Below are 13,698 nucleotides of genomic sequence, written 5' to 3'. Positions count from 1 at the left end.
CCCAAAAGTAGCAAGCAACCTCTGTGTCACTCAAGTTGTACAACGTGAAGTAGTGGCATCCCAAAAGTAGCAAGCAACCTCTGTGTCACTCAAGTTGTACAACGTGAAGTAGTGGCATCCCAAAAGTAGCAAGCAACCTCTGTGTCACTCAAGTTGTACAACGTGAAGTAGTGGCATCCCAAAAGTAGCAAGCAACCTCTGTGTCACTCAAGTTGTACAACGTGAAGTAGTGGCATCCCAAAAGTAGCAAGCAACCTCTGTGTCACTCAAGTTGTACAACGTGAAGTAGTGGCATCCCAAAAGTAGCAAGCAACCTCTGTGTCACTCAAGTTGTACAACGTGAAGTAGTGGCATCCCAAAAGTAGCAAGCAACCTCTGTGTCACTCAAGTTGTACAACGTGAAGTAGTGGCATCCCAAAAGTAGCAAGCAACCTCTGTGTCACTCAAGTTGTACAACGTGAAGTAGTGGCATCCCAAAAGTAGCAAGCAACCTCTGTGTCACTCAAGTTGTACAATGTGAAGTAGTGGCATCCCAAAAGTAGCAAGCAACCTCTGTGTCACTCAAGTTGTACAACGTGAAGTAGTGGCATCCCAAAAGTAGCAAGCAACCTCTGTGTCACTCAAGTTGTACAACGTGAAGTAGTGGCATCCCAAAAGTAGCAAGCAACCTCTGTGTCACTCAAGTTGTACAATGTGAAGTAGTGGCATCCCAAAAGTAGCAAGCAACCTCTGTGTCACTCAAGTTGTACAATGTGAAGTAGTGGCATCCCAAAAGTAGCAAGCAACCTCTGTGTCACTCAAGTTGTACAACGTGAAGTAGTGGCATCCCAAAAGTAGCAAGCAACCTCTGTGTCACTCAAGTTGTACAACGTGAAGTAGTGGCATCCCAAAAGTAGCAAGCAACCTCTGTGTCACTCAAGTTGTACAATGTGAAGTAGTGGCATCCCAAAAGTAGCAAGCAACCTCTGTGTCACTCAAGTTGTACAACGTGAAGTAGTGGCATCCCAAAAGTAGCAAGCAACCTCTGTGTCACTCAAGTTGTACAACGTGAAGTAGTGGCATCCCAAAAGTAGCAAGTAACCTCTGTGTCACTCAAGTTGTACAATGTAAAGTAGTGACAGCAGAGCTTGGGCTTGAAGTATTTGTCATGTGCTTAGATGCATAGGGCCAACAAGTCGACCTGCAGATACATGGTGAAAACTTGGACATCACCATTCCCTTTAGCAACCCTCTTGTCAATGTTCTATTGTTTGCAAGCTTCGTCTTTGGGTTGAATGTGCATCTGGTACACATGCTATGAGATGTTTCCGTACTTGGATTCACAGCAAACGTTTCATTCATAGTTTTGGAGGTTGGTAAATCACAATGTTTGGTTTGGTTCACTACTTCCATTACTCCTGGAAGATAGTGATTTTGTTTCTCTCTCTCTCTCTCTCTCTCTCTCTCTCTCTCTCTCTCTCTCTCTCTCTCTCTCTCTCTCTCTCTCTCTCTCTCTCTCTCTCTCTCTCTCTCTCTCTCTCTCTCTCTCTCTCTCTCTCTCTCTCTCTCTCTCTCTCTCTCTGTTAAGCATTCGATGTGTACATATTCCATTACATTTTTTTTAAATATCATATTTGTGTGTGTGAATGTCCGTGTATATATGTGATTAGAATAGGGGTGCCTCTCTGCATGGGTGAAAAAACCACTTGTTTGTAATGCTTGTATGCCACAACCCTCTCTCTGTCTCTCTCGCTCTATCTCTCTGTCTGTCTGTCTGTCTGTCTGTCTGTCTGTCTCTGTTTGTATCTTTCTCTCTTTCTTTCTCTCTCTCTCTCTCTCTCTCTCTCTCTCTCTCTCTCTCTCTCTCTTTCTCTCTTTCAAGAAATCAAGAAAGACCCAAAACAACTCACTTTTGATGTACCTAACTGTCATGAAGATTATAGTGCGAATAAAGGAGTTACTTTTATGTATACGTGTTCTGCCCTATCTAATTACACTGACTCTTCACTCTTCACACTACACACTTCAAACACAGAATTTGGGAGGATACAGACTTATTAATTCCTCACAAATTACAACACAATTTCACCTCAAAATATCAATAACAATTAAGTAGATGTGCAACGCCAAGGCACTGCATACCCCAGCGAAAGACAAACCTCTCTCTCTCTCTCAAACACACACACACACACACACACACACCCAAGTTACACACGTACACACATACACACTCACTCACACGCACTCACTCACTCTCTCACACACACTTCACTGTACACACAAAACACACCCCCATACGCACATATAGACAGACGGACATACACACCTTTACAAACAAACACACATACACACACACATACACTTACGCACACGCACAAACACAAACCAACCCACCCACTCTCTCTTATACAAACAGACACACACCCACACAAACACACACACACATGTACATACGCACGAATGTACGCACGCACACACCCACAGACACACACACACACACATTGACTCACACAAATCTCATACACACAATACACACACTCATACGCACATACACGGTTGGCCTAGTGGTAAGGCGTCCGCCCCGTGATCGGGAGGTCGTGGGTTAGAACCCAGGCCGGGTCATACCTAAGACTTTAAAATTGGCAATCTAGTGGGTGCTCCGCCTGGCGGCTGGCATTATGGGGTTAGTGCATGCTAGGACTGTTTGGTCCGGTGTCAGAATAATGTGACTGGGTGAGACATGAAGCCTGTGCTGCGACTTCTGCCTTTTGTGTGGCGCACGTTATATCTCAAAGCAGCACCGCCCTGATAATTATGGAAACAAACAAACAAATACGCACATAGACAGACGGACACACACACCTTTACAAACAAACACACAAACATACACACAAACTCATGCACACACACATTCACACACACACACACACACACACACACACACACACACACACACACACACACACACACACACTCCGGTTGGTCCGGTGTCAGAATAATGTGACTGGGTGAGACATGAAGCCTGTGCTGCGACTTCTGTCTTGTGTGTGGCGCACGTTATATGTCAAAGCAGCACCGCCCTGATAATGGCCCTTCGTGGTCGGCTGGGCGTTAAGCAAACAAACAAACAAACACCCACACACTGTACATACGCACGCACACACACACACATTGACTGACACAAATCTCATACACACATAACACACACTTATACGCACATAGACCGGCACGGTTGGCCTAGTGGTAAGGCGTCCGCCCCGTGATCGGGAGGTCGTGGGTTCGAACCCCGGCCGGGTCATACCTAAGACTTTAAAATTGGCAATCTAGTGGCTGCTCCGCCTGGCGTCTGGCATTATGGGGTTAGTGCTAGGACTGGTTTGTCCGGTGTCAGAATAATGTGACTGGGTGAGACATGAAGCCTGTGCTGCGACTTCTGTTTTGTGTGTGGCGCACGTTATATGTCAAAGCAGCACCGCCCTGATATGGCCCTTCGTGGTCGGCTGGGCGTTGAGCAAACAAACAAATACGCACATAGACAGTCGGACACACACACCTTTACAAACAAACACATATACACACTCATACACACACAGACATACACACAAACTCATGCACACACACATTCACACCCACTATCTCTCTCTCAAACACACACACACACACACACACACCAAGTCACACACACACACACACACACACTCACTCACACGCACTCACTCACTCTCTAACAAAAAAACTTCATACACACAAAACACACACCCATACGCACATATGGACAGACGGACATGCACACCTTTACAAACAAACACACATACACGCACACACATACACTTATGCCCACACACACACACGAGTACAGACTCATGCACGCGTGCACACACACACACACACAAACACACACACACACACTAATACACACACACACCACACACACACGAGTACAGACTCATGCACGCGTGCGCGCGCACACACACACACACACACACACAGTAACACTAACACATGTGCACAAAATGAACACAAACACACACACTGCACGAGAGAGAAAGACTACGGGGAGGCATGACGTCATGATGCATTAATTGACGTCAAAGACTTTCGACCGTGACGTATTCTTCTTACGCGAGCTTTATCCATAGACTTGGAAACTACGGAATGTCTACCCGTTCAATGCGGCCTGGGGTGGCGTTTGCTGAAAAAATGGGGGCGCCTATTTTACCCACCGTATTTTTGTTAGTATGGTCCCCATTTTTGGTGAACTTCCATCTCCAACTGTAGCACGTAGCCGGGCACAACGAATCCTTCTTTATCCCAGCGAAGCTGGAGGTATCCCGTGAACGCATACTGTAATCGACTTGAGAAATGTGCATACCAAATAATACATGATAAAGAAGGATTCTTTGTGCCCGGCTACGTGCTACAGTTGGAGATGGAAGTTCACCAAAAATTGGGACCATACTAACAAAAATACGGTGGGTGCAATAGGCGCCCCCATTTTTTTAGCAAACGCCACCCAAGGCCGCCTTGGACGGGTAGAAATTCCGTAGTTTCCAAGTCTATGGATAAAGCTCGCGTAAGAAGATTACGTCACGGTCGAACGTCTTTGACGTCAATGGATGCATCATGGCGTCATGCCTCCCTGTAGTCTTTTTCTCTCGCGCAGTGTGTGTGTTTGTGTTCTTTTTGTGCAAGTATGTGTTAGTGTTACTGTTTGTGTGTGTGTGTGTATTTGTGTGTGTGTGTGTGTGTGTGCGCACGCGTGCATGCGTCTGTACTCGTATGTGTGTGGTGTGTGTGTATTTGCGTGTGTGTGTGTGTGTGCGCACGCGTGCATGAGGCTGTAGCCTACTCGTGTGTGTGTAAGTGTGTGTGTGGGCATAAGTGTATGTGTGTGCGTGTATGTGTGTTTGTTTGTAAAGGTGGGTATGTCCGTCTGTCCATATGTGCGTATGGGTGTGTGTTTTGTGTGTATGAAGTTTTTTGTGAGAGAGTGAGTGTGTGTATGTGTGTGTGACTTTGGGTGTGTGTGTGTATGTGAGAGAGAGTGTGTGTGTGTGTGTGTGTGAATGTATGTGTGCATGAGTTTGTGTGTATGTTTGTGTGTGTATGAGTGTGTATATGTGTTTGTAAAGGTGTGTGTGTCTGACTGTCTATGTGCGTATTTGTTTGTTTGTTTGCTTAACGCCCAGCCGACCACGAAGGGCCATATCAGGGCGGTGCTGCTTTGACATAGAACGTGCGCCACACACAAGACAGAAGTCGCAGCACAGGCTTCATGTCTCACCCAGTCACATTATTCTGACACCGGACCAACCAGTCCTAGCACTAACCCCATAATGCCAGACGCCAGGCGGAGCAGCCACTAGATTGCCAATTTTAAAGTCTTAGGTATGACCCGGCCTGGGTTCGAACCCACGACCTCCCGATCACGGGGCGGACGCCTTACCACTAGGCCAACCGTGTATGTGCGTATGAGTGTGTGTTTTGTGTGTATGAGATTTGTGTGAGTCAATGTGTGTGTGTGTGTGTGTGTGTGTGTGTGTGTGTGTGTGTGTGTGTGTCTGTGGGTGTGTGCGTGCGTACATGCGTGCGTATGTACATGTGTGTGTGTGTGTGGGTGTGTGTCTGTTTGTATAAGAGAGAAAGAGAAAGGGAGAGAAAGAGAGAGAGAGAAAGAGAGAGAGAGAGACAGTGGGTGGATGGGTGTGTGTTTGCGCGTGTGCGTATGTGTGTGTGTGTGTGTATGTGTGTTTGTTTGTAAAGGTGTGTATATGTCCGTCTGTCTATATGTGCGTATGGGGGTGTGTTTTGTGTGTATGAAGTGTGTGTGAGAGAGTGAGTGAGTGCGTGTGAGTGAGTGTGTATGTGTGTACGTGTGTAACTTGGGGTATGTGTGTGTGTGTGTGTGTTCGTGTGTGTGTGTGTTTGAGAGAGAGAAACAGAGACAGAGACAGAGACAGAGAGGTTTGTCTTTCGCTGGGGTATGCAGTGCCTTGGCGTTGCACATCTACTTAATCATGTATTATTCGGTGTGCACATTTCTCAAATCGATTACAGTATAGCGTTCACGGGATACCTCCAGCTTCGCTGGGATCAACCTCTCGAACACACAGTTCACACAATCTTATAGCATTCACTCAATGCATGTAAATACATAGTATACAGTTAATATCTCAATCGTCCGCCCCGTGATCGGGAGGTCGTGGGTTCGATCCCGGCCGGGTCATACCTAAGACTTTAAAATTGGCAATCTAGTGGCTGCTCCGCCTGGCGTCTGGCATTATGGGGTTAGTGCTAGGACTGGTTAGTCCGGTGTCAGAATAATGTGACTGGGTGAGACATGAAGCCTGTGCTGCGACTTCTGTCTTGTGTGTGGCGCAACTTATATGTCAAAGCAGAACCGCCCTGATATGGCCCGTCGTGGTCGGCTTGGCGTTAAGAAAACAAACAAACAAACAAAATACTATCTCAATTATAGATTAGCGCACAAGATAAGGTGTTGACAGACACTCACGAGTTCGTATCACGGCTCGCTGCATGTCGTCATTTACGCATCCTTGTGCCGCTGAATCGATGAATCCACGTAGATGATGAATTCCCAGAAACTCTCTTTATAGATGCCAACATACACCTTTCACGTTTCTCCCCGAGAAACACTTTCGCCATTAACGAAAAGAACCGTCGTCTCTACGACCTGTAACGATGGAGACTCTTTCATCCAGCCATCTGCGCCGATGTGGTCTCTTCCTCCACCATCGATCCGCAGTCTCCCGTGTAAGGTCCGTCCCTCGTACACGCCATGGAAAACTCCTCATGGAAACTCCTAAAGAATTAACCCAAGTCTTAATACAACATTCTCTCAAACCATCTCTTCTTCCTAAACAGTCATGTATCATCTCATACATTCTCGTTCATTCTACATTCACATTCCGTCCACAGTCAATATCCAAGCTATACTTTATCTATGAATAACACTACCATACATAGCATCACCGTCTTAAACATAACATAAATGCATAACAACATTTATGTTCAAGAAATGTCCCAACAAAAACCGTGATACAATCACAACAAGAATTCTCTTAAAACTTCACTCTAGAATTTAGTGCACTTTGTATACACTAACATTTACATTCCAGCTATGTATTCAAGCTTCAATAATATACAACATAGTAAATCATTTACCTTAAGAGACCCGTCTCTTGAAAGAGTGCTTGTTCCCCGAACAAGACCGACACACGCTGACAACCTTCCTGGTTGAACATCTTAAGCGCTGTAAACTTTCTAGTTCATAACCAGCTCTATTTCTCAAACTTGTAAACACAACTCATGTCAAGCTAAAGCTATTTTCTCGTGCAACCCACGAAACCCGTGATAACGCTTCTCCTGTCCCCTACGCATCGCAATTCAATCTTTAGGGAGGTTACAATCACGACGTGTTTCACATCACAAATATCATACCCACATCTTTGTGACACTCACCACCTTCTTCCACTGACAAGAAAAGTCGTATACAAACGATACATTTGTGATATTAACTTATTTTCCAATTTTCACGTTGACTGGATTGATGAATCTGACAATCCTTGTCGGCGGATTTACATCACAAACTCGGACGACCTGTCGTATATACCTACTGAACTACCTTCTAAAGATCTATTTCGCTCAAAAATGATTGTGAGCTGTGGAAAGTGTAAACTGATAACTATTACTGTGTATTACACAACAGGGAAGGTTCTGGTCCAGGGCAACAAGTGTCCAAGTTGGAGAGACGAGGAATTTGCTGATCTTGTTGAGTGCATAAAAACAATATATTCGTGTGTCAAAAAACAGACAAACAATGATGTCTTAAAAACATGTATAAATCATTTATCTGAAATGGTAGTACGTTACCTGTGACATCTTTGTCGAAAACAGGTAGGGTTGTTGTTCATGATATCCCCGCGGCTCATGAAATAGACCAAGAAGCAGAAGAAGAAACTGCCATTGAAAATGCCATTACACTTGCGCCTATGCCAATAGCTGGAGATGAAACACCTAACACGAACAAAGAAAAGATTGCCCTATTGACTGTTTCAATGAAACGACGGGAAATATTGAGAAAAAGAAAAATAACATGACTGTCTGTTAAAAAGTGCCATACCAAACTGAAACGCAATGACACGAAAATGTTTATGCTCAACAAAAATGTCAACAGGTTAAATGAGATGTGTGAGGATGCTCCCAAATGTATGTTGTCATTTTGTGAAAATATGAAAACACAAATCAAGCATAAACTAAAACACCACATGAAAAGCAAAATGGATGACTTAAATGAAAAAAATCTCCTTGTTGGACACAAAAGTTACTGAACTTCAAAAGCAGAATAGTGACTTAAAATCACACATTGGTGATCTGAAAAAGCAACTGAAAACTAACTCTGATGCTCATCATGAATTAGATTCAGCTGTGAGCACTACTACAGTGAAACCTAGCGCCTCTGACAAGCCAGCTTCCAACGCTGAACCAGATCTGTCCGTTTTGGAAATATCTCGTACAAAGTCAAAATTGTTAAAACAAGATGTCAAGGTGCCTGAGGTGGAATCATCCTTCACATCAATCAGTGATACTTTCCCATCTTTGAGTGATGCCAGCTTGCCAGAAAGGGATTTATGCTCACTCTCTTGCAATGTGAACATTTCAACCTCAAATCCATTCTAAGTTAATCAACAAACTCATTTACGTATGATCGTGAACAATCAAAACCACCCCCAAAACAGAAACAGACCAATGAACATGTGCACACGCCAAAACACACCTCAACGCCAAAGCTTCACATCAGAGAACAGAGGGTCAACCCTGGAACTCAATATGAGGCTTATATCGCGCGTATTCCGTGGGTACAGTTCTAAGCGCAGGGATTTTTAATTTTTTTATTTCTTTATTTTATGCAATTTATATCGCGCACATATTCAAGGCGCAGGGATTTATTTATGCCGTGTGAGTTGGAATTTTTTTACACAATACATCACGCATTCACATCGGCCAGCAGATCGCAGCCATTTCGGCGCATATCCTACTTTTCACAGCCTATTATTCCAAGTCACACGGGTATTTTGGTGGACATTTTTATCTATGCCTATACAATTTTGCCAGGAAAGACCCTTTTGTCAATCGTGGGATCTTTAACGTGCACACCCCAATGTAGTGTACACGAAGGGACCTCGGTTTTTCGTCTCATCCGAAAGACTAGCACTTGAACCCACCACCTAGGTTAGGAAAGGGGGCAGAAAATTGCTAACGCCCTGACCCTGGTGTCACGTCAAGGCGTGAAATGTAAGTTACTTGCGTTGTTGGCGTTAATAAAAGAAATAACCAAGCCCGTTTTGCATTTTTTTTCAAGTTATTATTCTCATTTGTATTCACTCTGTTTCCAACTTCAAGCACACTTATAACACATGCACACGCACTCAACTATTAAGCGGTTAGTAAGGGTTAATGGGAATAGTTACTCAGCACCCCTGTGCTAGATCACGACAATATACAAGTATAAACAAGGCAAGGCAGACGTCCGGCTGCAGCCTTAGGCAATCAAGCACACGGGGAAAAAGGACCTGCGATAGATTGCGATCAATAATAATTCAAGGGTCTTCGCCACAGTAATCGTTCATGAAATTCGCAAGAAACAGAAAAAATTAATTGAAGATTTAAGAGAATAAAGACTGACCCTGTACATTTAATAGGGAAAACGCAGGAAATAAATATTCAAAGAAAGTCTAGGGACTACTCCCTGATGCATATCTTGGGACTCCTCCCGAGGATCAAGAGTTATTGAGACGAGCCTGCGTTGTCTCGATATTTACAAGTTTTTCCTCTCTGTGGGGTAAACAAAAAAATGACTGACACTGTCGGGCCGGGAAACAAGAGAGAGGAAAAGATGGAAGACTTAGCTCTTTGTCGGCGAAGATAAGTGTTCCTTGACGGTGACGTCACGTCGACGATAGACTGCCTGCAATTAAGCAGGTAAGCTGGTCCTTCCCGGAAATGTCGACGGGGTAACTTGAAGCTCGGCTCATGCAGCGCGGGCTTCCTGAAAGTGGGGAACCAGGGTCTCGGCGTCAGTTCATGCGGGAGCGTAGTTGGAGCCCCCTACGTCACCACCATCAGCGCCGGCGACAACGAGGACGGACGGCGGTGGAGACGAAGCACGGTGGAGGCGAACCCACCCGGCCTCGACGGTGCACAAATCAAGCTCCGAAGGCGGGCGGACATCCCAAGCTGAGAGTGGGACACAGTAGCGCTGCAGGATACTGCCACGGTGACAACACCGGTGACAAGGTCGAGGCAACAGGTGGGTTGATGAAGAAAATCAAGAAGAAAAGAAGCCCAGCGGCTCTTGGTAGTTGCCATCAAAACCCCAACACCGCCACACAGTCTAGACTCTGTCCAGCTTCTCTGCCATCCAACCCGTGAACTCTCCCAGTTCTGTCGTACTCATACGCACGAGACAGAACCCAAGGCCTGCGCAAAAATGCTGCAACCCGAGGTCCGCAGCTAGCGCACGAGATACGCCATCTAAGCGTGCATAATTCGCTGACAGTGTTATAGCAACTGGCACAGGGAAATCGCACGGAATGCACCCATCAACAAACACACAATGATACATCGCGCCGAAAATAACGCAACATTGCCACCAAGGACAACAGTCGTCAAACACTTGCCACCACTACGTGACACCAGGGTCGAACTCGCAAACTCTCGCTTCCGAGCGCAAGTGCGTTACCACTTGGCCACCCAGTCCACTACACATGTCATTATCGGAGACTCAACAATAAAACATGTAAACCCAGATCTTATGTTCTCAAAAACATCAACACAAAAGATAAGTGTATCATGTCTAACAGTCGAAGATCTCCTGCATTGGCTCCAGAATATTCCAAAATGCAAAGACGTACAGTGTGTAATCACCCATGTTGGTATTAACACTTGTTACAGGAACACAGTAACAGAGGCCTCGTGGAGGAGCCTCATCAAACAAATGTTTGTATCTGTATTTCCAGGAGCAAAGCTTCAATTCTCTTCAATTCTTCCCCCTTGTGGCAACCATCCACTGAAAAGAACAATAACTGCCTCAAACTCTGCGCTACAGTCTGTGTGCAATGTGGAACAGATGCTTCTCATCGATCATGCTCCGATCTTCACCACTGAGAACGGAGCTCCAAGGAAAGCTCTCTATGATGATCCGTTGCATCCGAGTATGCAAGGAACAAAAAGACTTACATGCAACATAAAATACAACAGACTAAGACATAGAAAATACTGCAAATTACCGTGACTTCTTAAAAAAACCATGGTACCGTACCCACGAATAGTACACACACCGGCACGGTTAGCCTAGTGGTAAGGCGTCCGCCCTGTGATCGAGAGGTCGTGGGTTCGAACCCCGGCCGGGTCATGCCTAAGACTTTAAAATTGGCAATCTAGTGGCTGCTCCGCCTGGCGTCTGGCATTATGGGGTTAGTGCTAGGACTGGTTGGTCCGGTGTCAGAATAATGTGACTGGGTGAGACATGAAGCCTGTGCTGCGACTACTGTCTTGTGTGTGGCGCACGTTAAATGTCAAAGCAGCACCGCCCTGATATGGCCCTTCGTGGTCGGCTGGGCGTTAAGCAAACAAACAAACAAACAAATAGTACACACAACAAAGAAATAAAGTAAATTCCTTGAAACGAAAACGTAAACATCTCATTACATCTAAACGAGATTCAAAATCTATTTGGAAAGCAATTAACCAACTCACAAACAAAGAAACTTCAACAAAATCTTCCCAAATAGTTGACATTCCTACAGATACACTCAATGACCATTTCTAAAAAATTGCTTATAAAGTAATTTCTTGTGATCGGACACAGTCAAATAATTTAGAACATTTAAAGGAATACTGCAATTGAAAACAGATACATTTTCAGCATACACTGAATACATGAATACACACATGCAGGTGTAACCGAGTGCCGTAACACTACGATCACCTCGAGAGGCGAAGTGCAATCAAACAGGATTGAACATGTTAGGACCAATTTCTTAGCCCTATAAAAACTGTTATGCAAACCCGAAGGTTTCCACGAACATACAGACAATCGGAAACCATCAGACCCCATCACAAACATAATTCCACAATCCACCGGTGTTGACTTAAAGACCAACAACTCGGATGCAGAGTCTGCTGTGAAAGGAACTTCGTCCCGAAGTTCCGAACCGGGGAACCACTGTCCATCCCAAGTTCGCAGAATGGGAACAGCACGAAAATGTTCAGTGGTCATATTATGCCATTACCTGAACATATCATGCCGAGTCCCATCCCTGCTCGCAAGCGCCAGATGTAACCGAGTGCCGTAACACTACGATCACCTCGGGAGGCGAAGTGCAATCAAACAGGATTGAAAATGTTAGGGCCAATTCCTTAGCCCTATAAAAACTGTTATGCAAACCCGAAGGTTTCCATGAACATAAAGACAATCGGAAACCACCAGACCCCATTACAAACAGAATTCCAAAATCCACCGGTGTTGACTTAAAGACCAACAACTCGGGTGCAGAGTCTGCTGTGAAAGGAGGGGTAGCCTCCCCTGTCATACAGGAAAAACATTTTTTGTGGGTATCGCCGTATATGGGTATCTCCCCATGGAGAAAGCAGCCCGAATTTCCATGAGGGCAACCTCACAGTACCATATATACTGTTCAAAAAAAGAAACGCATAGCTTGTAATATTTGGTTAATTTAGTTATATGGCTACAAGGATATCCACCAAACTGCAGAACATGTTTATCTGGTCGTCGACCTTTCGTCCATTGCCACAAGTGAGCTCTGCACGTGACGCATGCGTTGTCAGTGGCTACAATGTCAACATTGCTCATTTGGCATGACCACTCGTCATGATTCAGTGTAATCTCGTGAAACTCGGGGAATATTGAGCTCTCACCATGTCTTCCAAAACCCATAAAAGCGGATTGTTCGCCACAAAGAAATCAGACGACAATTCAGCGACGAAAGATGGCCCCATTGAGCAGAGAAGACCGCCAAATTGCATTGGGTCGTTTACAAGCAGGCCAAAGTCAAAGTGCAATCGCCAGGCACTTCCACGTGTCCCAGAGCACCATCAGTAGACTGTGGGTCAGGTTTCAAGCCACTGGCTCCGTTGCTGACTTGCCACGAGCGGGAAGACCAAGGGCGACAACTGCTGCTCGCGACCGCTTCATACGGCTCCGCCACCTCCGGAATCGTTTCCTGTCGGCCTCATCTTCTGTCCAGGCTCTCCCCGGGCCACACCGATTATCGGACCAGACCGTGCGGAACCGCCTGCATGAAGCTGGTTTGAGAGCTCGCAGACCTCACAGAGGAGCTGTCCTCACCCGCCGCCATCGCCAGAACCGAGTGCAGTGGGGCAACCAGCACCTTCGCTGGACCGTCCGGAATCACTGGAGACACGTGTGGTTCAGCGACGAGTCCTACTTCCTGCTCCAGCGACATGATGGTCGGAGGAGGGTCTACCGGAGAGTAAACGAACGTTACGCGCCCAACTGTGTGCATGAGGCACCCGTTCATGGTGGTGGAGGCGTCATGGTGTGGGGGGCGATCAATACCGCTCCTGGTGCACGTCCAAGGGCGCATAACTGCCCAGCGATACGTGTAGGAAATTCTGCGCCCACACGCCCTTTCTCTTCTGGCTGACCAGGATGCC

At 45.8% G+C, this 13,698-nt stretch overlaps 1 protein-coding gene across 1 annotated transcript in view; it reads left to right on the top strand.

Annotated features, from left to right (window-relative positions):
- The window catches only part of LOC138951424 (transient receptor potential cation channel subfamily M member 5-like), a 56,361-nt gene that overhangs the window by 21,695 nt on the left and 20,968 nt on the right, over nt 1-13,698 (top strand). The window lies entirely within an intron of this gene.

Source organism: Littorina saxatilis, linkage group LG16 (assembly GCF_037325665.1).
Source record: "Littorina saxatilis isolate snail1 linkage group LG16, US_GU_Lsax_2.0, whole genome shotgun sequence".
NCBI classification, from domain to species: Eukaryota; Metazoa; Mollusca; class Gastropoda; order Littorinimorpha; family Littorinidae; genus Littorina; species Littorina saxatilis.
Note: the sequence above shows the minus strand (reverse complement) of the source record. Positions and strands in the feature narration are given on the sequence as shown.